Source organism: Copidosoma floridanum, unplaced genomic scaffold (genome assembly GCF_036245765.1).
Source record: "Copidosoma floridanum isolate Cflo_tuat_1 unplaced genomic scaffold, Cflo_Japanese_pri ptg000011l, whole genome shotgun sequence".
NCBI classification, from domain to species: domain Eukaryota; kingdom Metazoa; phylum Arthropoda; class Insecta; order Hymenoptera; family Encyrtidae; genus Copidosoma; species Copidosoma floridanum.
Window position 1 is genome coordinate 6482736 of NW_028321888.1, and position 9306 is coordinate 6492041.

A 9306-nucleotide genomic window follows, 5' to 3' on the forward strand; every position below is an offset into this window, starting at 1 on the left:
ACAAGCTTTTAATGATATTTTTTCGTCAGAAGAATTATCTTTATCACTTTCGTCTTCATTCCATTCTATTGGATTTCTTGATAAGGCGTCCACGTTTGTATTTAGTCTACCAGGTTTGTACTTAAAAATATAGCTATAACCTCGAAGTCTTGTTCTCCATCTACTTAGCCTACTCATAGGATCTTTGATAGATTCAATCCAGGATAGTGGCTCATCATTTCCGTAAACCGTAAATTTTCTGCCGTATAAGTAATGTCGGAAATATTAGACTGCTACGACTGCTTCTAAGCATTTTTTTCCGTTGTAGAATAACTTCTTTCAGCCTTATTTAGAGTTTTTGAGATATACGCAATTGGGCGATCTTTTCCTGGTTCACCTGCGTTTAATATTGTCCCAGTAGCTATATTAGATGCGTCTGTTGTTAATATGAATGGCTTATTTGAATCGATGCAAACTAATACAGGTGCTTTGCATGATATTCTCCTTAACTCTTTAAAGCTTTTTTGCTAAGTATCTGTCCACTCAAATTTCTTTCCTTTCCTTAACAAGGATGTTAAAGGCTCTGCAATTTCTGCAAAATTTTTGACAAAACGACGGTAATAGTTCGCTAATCCTAAAAATTGTCTAGCATTCATTTGATTTTTTGGTTTCGGAAATTTTTCAACAGCCTCTGATTTTTTAAAATCTGGTTTGACTCCGTAGCTTTCTATTTTATGTCCTGAATAAGTTACTTCGGGCATTCATAATTCACATTTGTCAAGTTCTAATTTTAATTTTGATTTCGAAAGTTTTTCAAATAAATGAGTCATTTTTTTTACATGATCTTTTAAAGTTTTTGAACATACAATTATGTCATGTAAAAATATAAATAGCTCAATGCCTTGCAGTCCTGATAAAATTACGTCCATTAGTCGTTGAAATGTTGCAGGTGCATTGCATAGTCCAAATGGCATTTCTACATGTTCATAATGACCGTAAGGAGTGCTAGAAGCAGTTTTATGTCTATCTGCAGGGTCAACTTCTATTTGATGAAATCCACTGACTTGATCAAAAGTAGAGAAATAATTTGAGCTTCAGATTTTCTCTAATATTTCAGTAATGTTTGGTAGTGGATAAGCGTCAGGGATGGTTTTTTCGTTTAGTTTATGGAAATCTAATACTAATCTGTATCTTTTTGTTCCATCAGGTCCTTGTTTTTTGGGTACTATCCAGAGAGGACTACTGTTAGGGCTATCTGATTTTATAATTGTGCCGTCTGCTAATAATTTTTCTATTTGAGTTTTAATTTTTTGGTGTAATGGTAAGGGGTAGCGGTATTGTTTGACATATACAGGACAGTCTTCTGTCGTAGGTATTTTATGTGTCATAATAGAAGTACGAGGAGCTGGGTCACCTGGAATGTAAAATAAGTGAGCGTATTTTTCTACAATTTTTCTTATTTCTGATAAACTAGCTTTTGAGTGATAAGATCTTTTTAGCTTATCCATTATATACTAAATGCAATCTTTTATATTGATTATGTTGTTTTCTTCGAAGTCAGTGTCGAAAAAGTCTTCAGATTCCATGATATCAAAAGGCTCAAGTTCTTGTGCAAGTATTTCTATTATTGTTGGCTCATCTCTTGTGTTTATAGCTATTTTATAACAGTGACCTTCTTTGCAATCTACTACCGGCTCATCGATGTACACTTCAGGTACGGTAGTAATTCTACGAAGATACGCATGGCCACTAATCTTGTTTCTAGTCGGTAATTTAATAGCTACTCCTGTTCTGGCTAGTAAATTGTAACTTCTGTTTTTATTTACTTTAAATCCTTGGAAATTATATAAACAGTATCGCATGAGGGTGTGGGTATTTTATCTTCATCGAGAAATGGAAGAATAAATTTTTCAAAAGTTGATTCAAAATTTTTGTTTAGTTCTCAATCTGAAGGGTTTTTTTTTTTTTAATTAATTTTATAGAGTTGATTTTATTATTTTGATATGAAAAAGGTATAGGTTTAATTGGTCTGCTTCCTACTATCAAAGCATTAAATCCATAATCAGTTCTAGCGTTTTCTTGTGTAAAGAACAGATCTTCTTAAATACTTACATTATTTATTGGCGATTCTGGATTCATAACGTGGAGTTCGTGATTTGTATCGAATAAATTTACCGTTACGGTACCTAGAGTTTATATTCGCTGTGGAGCTATTCCTTCTAATTCAATTGTCTTATCACAATTAATTTCTGTGCCGTTCCTTAATGCATTATAACTGATGACATTTACTTCTGCGCCTGAATCTAATATAAAAACTTCTGAATCTTTTTTAAATGTTCTGCAACGTAACTTAACTGTTGATGGATTCCCTATTGTTCTTGCTCGGAAGGCTATGTTGATTACATTGCCATTATTGATTTCGGACGCGTCATCAGATTCAAACTCGCAGTCACGTCCAACCGGCGAGTCTCGTTCTCGTTTTTTGGAGAGTTAGGGTGAGAGTCTCAGTATCGTTCTTGATTATAATTTTGGTATTGTTTTTGGTTGTAGTATTAAAATGGAGCTTGTTGATTGTAAGTATAGCCTTGAGTATGTGGATAGGGATAGTACATTTGTGGGTAGTAAGGTGAATAAAAGGGTGGTGGTTGAAAATATGGAAATTTTTGGAAATTTGAAGGGTAATAATAGTGATTAGGTTGATTATTACAGGGTGGTGGTGGTATACGGCTTGATGGTGGAGTACTTGATCGTCGTTGAGGTGCGTAGCTAAGTGCGGAATGTACAGTTTTTTGACCATAATTTTGCTTAAGTTATCTTGACATCATTTTTATCGTAGGTATGCGGGAAAGAATTTCTATTATGGGTCAATAGGTCATTAAAACTGACGTATTTTTTTTTGGTAGTCGAACGAAGTAGAGACAGGACTAGGAATTTCGGTAACGTTCGGTACCGAAGATTCAGGAGCCGTGGAAGTAGATGTCGTGGGTACAGCCTTGTAAACGTACTTGGCCTGATTGTATACTGGTGGGCAAGTGCGTTAATTAAGTAAAGCGTTCTAAAGCTTCGTGGATATCTTTGGGTTTCGAAAGTGCTATAGTTAATTTCCATGAGTCGGGTACACCATTAATTAACGTTTGTAGTGCTAATTTTTCAAGTTGAGGTTTTTGTGTTGTCTTGAGTTTGTCTTTATTCAATTCAGTCAAAAGGGCTGTTAAGGTAGTTTTTGTTAGAGAAATTATTCTATGATAAATATTTTGAGCTGCTTTGTTTTGTTTCATTGTAGTATTTAAAAGTTCTGCCATGTATTCATGGTACGATTTGATTGATAAAAATTCTTATTTTAGATGTTTTTTTAACTAGTTAATTGATGCAAAAGTAGAACCTACTAAACTCTCTCGAGCTTTGCCTTTGAGTCTAGAAACAACTGTGCGAAGGTATATAGGTTCTTAAGTTGCTGTTATTAGAGTTCGTCCATTTTTTACATCTTGGAAGAAGTCTTTGAAGGGAGTCAAGTATCCGTCATAAAAAAGTATGTGTTGAGATGCTTGATTTAAGCACATTTATGAACTAGTCGTACCTAATCCTTGTCAAACATTTAAAAACTGTTGTATAAGAGAGTCGTCCACTGACGAGCTTTCTCCACTATTTCCGAGCATTTTTATTTACTTATTTTCTTTTTCTTATTTATTCATATATAACTTATTTAATTAATAATAGTAATTTTTGTTCTTTTTTTTTATAAAACTAAGATTTGAAGAACACATCAGGAATGCCAATTTGTTATGACTGAACTTGTTTAAAGTTTGGTCTTAACTGTTTTATTTAAGTGTCATTTGTGGGTCTCTTAGGATTCAGCTTGTGAACTTTGTTTGTTCTTTTTAATTGAATACTAATCTTTATTTAAAATATAGGGGAAATTTTAATTGATGTATTTCTTTATTAAAGTCATTTACTCATAACTTGTTTTTTTAAATACAATTTAATTGGGTCACTTCAACAAGGTTCAGCGTTAATTTTATTACTGATAAATAACTTACATCTATCACTGATTGTTGTTACTACTGCTTCAGAGTTCCCTAATGCTTCGTGCAGTAACCTTTCGTGTCTCCTTGAACAATACGAATGAGTTCGTGGCCAGTAGGATGTTGTGATTTCTGCTTTCTCTGCTATCACCGGAACCACTTTTAGTGGGCCTCCTTTGCTGTACCTCGCTCCTTAGCGTGGTCCAATACTATTAATGTTCTTGATACTCACACAAGTTGCCTCAGCCAACACTTTATACCTTACGTGTATAAGGTACTCACGAGTCGCGAGAGTCAAGATTTGACTAAAACTTTAGAGGACAGGTGACAGACGTAAAGAGAGCAATTTTTCCTCTTGATGGTGAGTTTTTATAGCGTCAGAGCGAGTAAAAGAGGCCTTTGGTTGAATTAGGTCAACCAATGAGCGATGTTTATTGCAGACTGCGTTGACAGAAAAACAGTAGGCTTGCACGATGATGTTACATGTTACGATTGCTTATACTAGAAAATAACAATACAACAGTACCAATTGCATTTTTTTGACAAGTGCGATTGAGTCTTTTTTGGGTCAGTGATGATAAAAGCTCGCATCAGCAATATAAGAATGCCAAATACAAGTTCAATTGTGACAGTAAGTTTACAAATTTCGAAATTAATCTTTCTGGGAATTTTACAGTGAATTTTGAGTATGATAAAATAGTGTATTAATTAAAAATTTTAAAATCAGTGTTACTAGAAGTGGACAATCAATGCGCAAGTAAATTATTCATTTATACATACAATACGATTTCAATACATAAGTACATTCTTACAAAGAGGTTGGCTGTATCATATGTCAGCATATTATTGAACATTTACCTTTAAGCTATTGCACACATACATATAAATGACGTATGAGCTCCTCTTGTCATATGAGCTTGCCCTATATTCACAATACGTCTTGTCTGAATTTGACCGACGGATAGCTATTAGTTATAATATAATTCGTATTAACTCGGGATGTAACATGTGTGTGTACCTGTTAAGAAGTATTAAATTGATTAACCTTATTTTTTTCCCGTAAAGATTTATATATATATATATATATATATGTATAAATATATATATATATCTTTTTAATCTCTCTTTACAAGGTTTCTTATATGACCTGTTATTATTTAACTAAATCAAAATTTTTATTTTCTATATCTTTATTTAGATTTTATTACTCTCATTTATATTGATGAGAACAATATTGGGTCACGTATAATAAATTGACTAGTAGTACCTCTGACAAAATTAACAGACAATTAAGCCACACTCGATGAGTATTAGAAAGCTACTAACTTAAACGGCACGAGAAGAAGTGTACCTTGCACGAAGCTTTAGTTGAAACTTGTTTTTCTTACATGCTATGGGATCAGTCCTTTCTGACACTATGTGCTTAAGCTTGGTAGTCACTTGAGTCACTTATCCAAGAGCCACGAAGGACATACTCAGCTTTTTTTGATGACTACTTTCGTTAATTATGACTCTTTTCAGAGTTTTAGAGTTTTATCATTGAGAATGGTGATAAATATGATGTAAAATATAAATTAATAAAAAATTTATTCATTTACGCAAGTCGTCACTCAACACGATAATTAAATGAAAATTGGCGTATATCATTTATCATATCAATGAGTTGAATAAGCGATTCAATTCTTCAATTAATTTAGCACAAGTTTCTTACATAGAGCTTCAAACAATAAATTGGAAATTACTAATTCTTTAGCATGCCATACACTTCATGGAAAAAGAATCAATCACAGTTTAGTAAGTCTGTATTAAATAAGAATAGCTATAGTCGTCACGCATCATAATACAAAAGAACCTTTCAAGAGTTCATATCAGCATTATACAAAAAATGCTTCACTAATACTTTTAGAAATAACGAATAAAAGACTTTATAAAGCGGAATGCGCAGAAAGAAGAAGACTAAATATAAAAAAAAATGTACAGATAAGGTAATAATACTTAGAAGTCTTATAGGAACCAACATCTTGATCTTGACAAACCTCCAAAAATAGTTAACACGTTATAAGAATAATTCATAGAAAGATTGAAAGCAAACTAAGGAAATCGTTAGAGTTGATACCAGAGGACAAAGAAATTCTCCATTATGACATACTTTCATAAAAGATCCACCTATCAGCGGAGGAATGCTTATTTTAAAATATGGTAATGATCAAGAAGAAGTAGCTGAGAAAAAATTAAGAAATGATCATAAAATAGAATTTAGTTATTGCAGATGGCATATTGATAAGAAACTATCCATGTTAGCATTTTCTCCACATGGCCTTATAAAAAATGATAGACTTGTGGAGATAAAGTGGCCCTCACGTTACTGCTATAATGACTTTTGAAGAGGCCTTACAAAAGTGTAGGCCAGTTAAATTTATGTTTGACTGTAAAGATATATGTTTAATAAACAAATCACTAGATTTTTACTATCAGATTGAGCTACAACTGAACATTACTTGAAGAACTTATGTCTATTCATAAAGTACACACCAAAAAGCTTATATATGATTGTAGTGCCTGTTGACCATGTTTTTTAGACAGATAAAATGAAAAACCAATGAGTTAGACTTTATACAGAGTGTCTCCTCTCAGAAATTCTAGATAGTAGACATATTAGACATACCTGGTATTAGCAATTGTGGTGTTTGACTAGTGGAGATCCTGCTGGAGATAATTGTTTATTGAATACTGCAAAAATAATAAGCCATTTTTTGAAAATTATTCTCACTTAAAAACCTATACCGTTTCCAGTTAAAAAGAAAGAAAACTAAGAGCAAGAAGTCGATGAAGAGAAAGAAGAAAACGAAGAGAAAAAAAAAGAGGAAGAGGGAGAAGAATACAGCGAGAAAGATGAAGAGTTGGATGGGAACGTTGATGATAAAAAATATTCTGATTGAAGATCAGACGTAAATCAATGTAACAAAAACAACAGAGCGCTTTTGAAGAAAAGGTCAGAAATATTCGAAGGGAGGTCAAAATCAAGGGCATATGAGATAAGATAACGTTCTGATTAATAAAGTGACAAATTCGCTCGTTATTATCGCAGTTAGTTACTTTCTCACGAAAAAAAGTTTTGGCCTAGTTAATAACTTTTGTGTGTTAAGTCTACCACTTTTTTTCGATGAGTGTTAGCTAGGTGGCTAGATGGAAGTTTTAGTTTGGTCAGTATTCTTTAATAAGATTTTGACAATGCAGTAAATTAGTTTGATACATCTCTGCTAAGTCTAACACTACGACTCGTCTCTGTGGTGCTCGTCAATGAGTTTCTCATCTCCTTTCCTTAAAAAAAAAAATTTAGTTTACAATCTTACTTTTTGTAATTAATCAGTAAAAATAATCCAATCGTATAACTTCTAAGTTTTTGTACTATTTCATTTCTTACTCTGTCCAAAAAAAAAATTTAGAAATTTCTACTAGCCAAAAATTAATGAACACATCATCAGCTTTAGCTTCTTTTTTAAAATATGACCAAAATTGGTTCATGTCAAAAGTTTGTCATTAACTCTGACGGGATTGCTGCATACTTATTTTACAAGTATTAGTTTATTACAGTAGGATGCATGCTGGTTTGGTAGAGTTCGATGCTTCGGCTATATGGAAACTACGTTGAGTATGAGTTTGTATGGCTTCGGCTGAGTTATTCACTATTCTTTTACGGCAAAATGTATTTTATCCTGTGTTCATTTGCTTTAGATGACCAGCACAGTGAGAAAGATAGCCACATTTGGAGAGTTAATGAAGGAAAAGATTTTGTCCTCATAGCCAAACCTCTGCACGTATTCTTCGCATCTCTGGAGGCTATTGAAGCAATAAATGAGCAAGTGAGCGGGGGGGAGGGGGGTAAGCACATGTTTTCATAGTAGACAGAAAGTACTACGTTACATAGTTTAAATTACATCTGTATTTTCTTAAGATTCATACGATGTAACTCCAAAAAGTATTGTCCTACAGTATGTTGTGCACGCCTGACTACAACCAAAACTTCTACGTCTACAATCAACAAAAAAGTATATCTTTTAAGTATTTTTAAGGCCATTGTGTATTATTGGTCTGTGTAGATGTACTTGATATATGTTTTGTTGCTTGACAATATAGGCATTCACTTCGTCGTTGTAATACATTGTTCATAGCTGTTAAGAAATGCCATACATATAGATATACATAAATACATGTTACAGTTACAGGTTATATTAAAGCTAAAATACTTTAGTCCTGCGCACCTCCGTTAAACAAGTAATTTGTAAAATTTAAATAAATAAAAATGCCTTGACTATTTTTCTTAATGATTTGTTGTATACTTTTAACATATATAGCCAATGTTCTACTTTTTAGTGTACATTTAACCTAGAATATTGTACTAAGTTCATGAACAAATACAACAAAGAATATTCTGCAGTTATTTATAAAAGTCTTAGACAAAAATTGACTTTAGTGCTTTAACAGCTGTTTGAGAAAATCTTAATATACCAAACTAAAACATAGGAATGTTCTAAAGGAGTTATTTTACTCATGACGATTCAAACTTTTTCAGAATTGTTTTACTCCAAGAACGAGGGAGAAATGTCCCTAAGACCGCTGATCAACTCTCATTGACAAAAGTGCTCGAAAGTGGTAGCACAAAAGCATTAATTACTTGGATTGTAATTATACATTTTTGTGAAATCTATAAAATAAAGACTTATCTTGTATGGTATGGAGATGCTATATTGGAACCTGTAAAAAAAATTTGCAGAGTCATGAGAAAGTGATTGATGTAACAAATTACTAAGAGCATATTATTATAGTCTTGAGGGAAATCTTTTAGGGGGGTAAATAACTTTTCAAATATAATAAGTCATGTGTGAACTTAGATATTCATTGACATGTAACTGGATCTAACTTTGTTTGATTGCTTGTCTCGTTAAAAACTTCTAACAATGTTATTTATACTTGAAACAGTGTGAGAAAATTTTTCAAATTTTTAAGTGAACTGAAAAGACGGTAAGACAGTGTTTTCCACAAAAGTTGGCTTAGAACCTAAATTTGACCCAAAACAACATGTTAAAAATCTACTACAACGTTGTTTATACTTCAAACAGTAGGCACAAGATTTTTTAAAATTTAAGTTCATTGAAATAATAGTAAGGATACGTTTACTGGGGTCCAAAGGTCTGGAGACTAGCAGACCCATGAGCTTTTTAAAATTGTATTTGAATTTTGAAGCTTGGAAAACCAAGAAATCCAGGACTTTCACTAATTTTCAAATAGTTTACTTTTAAGGGTC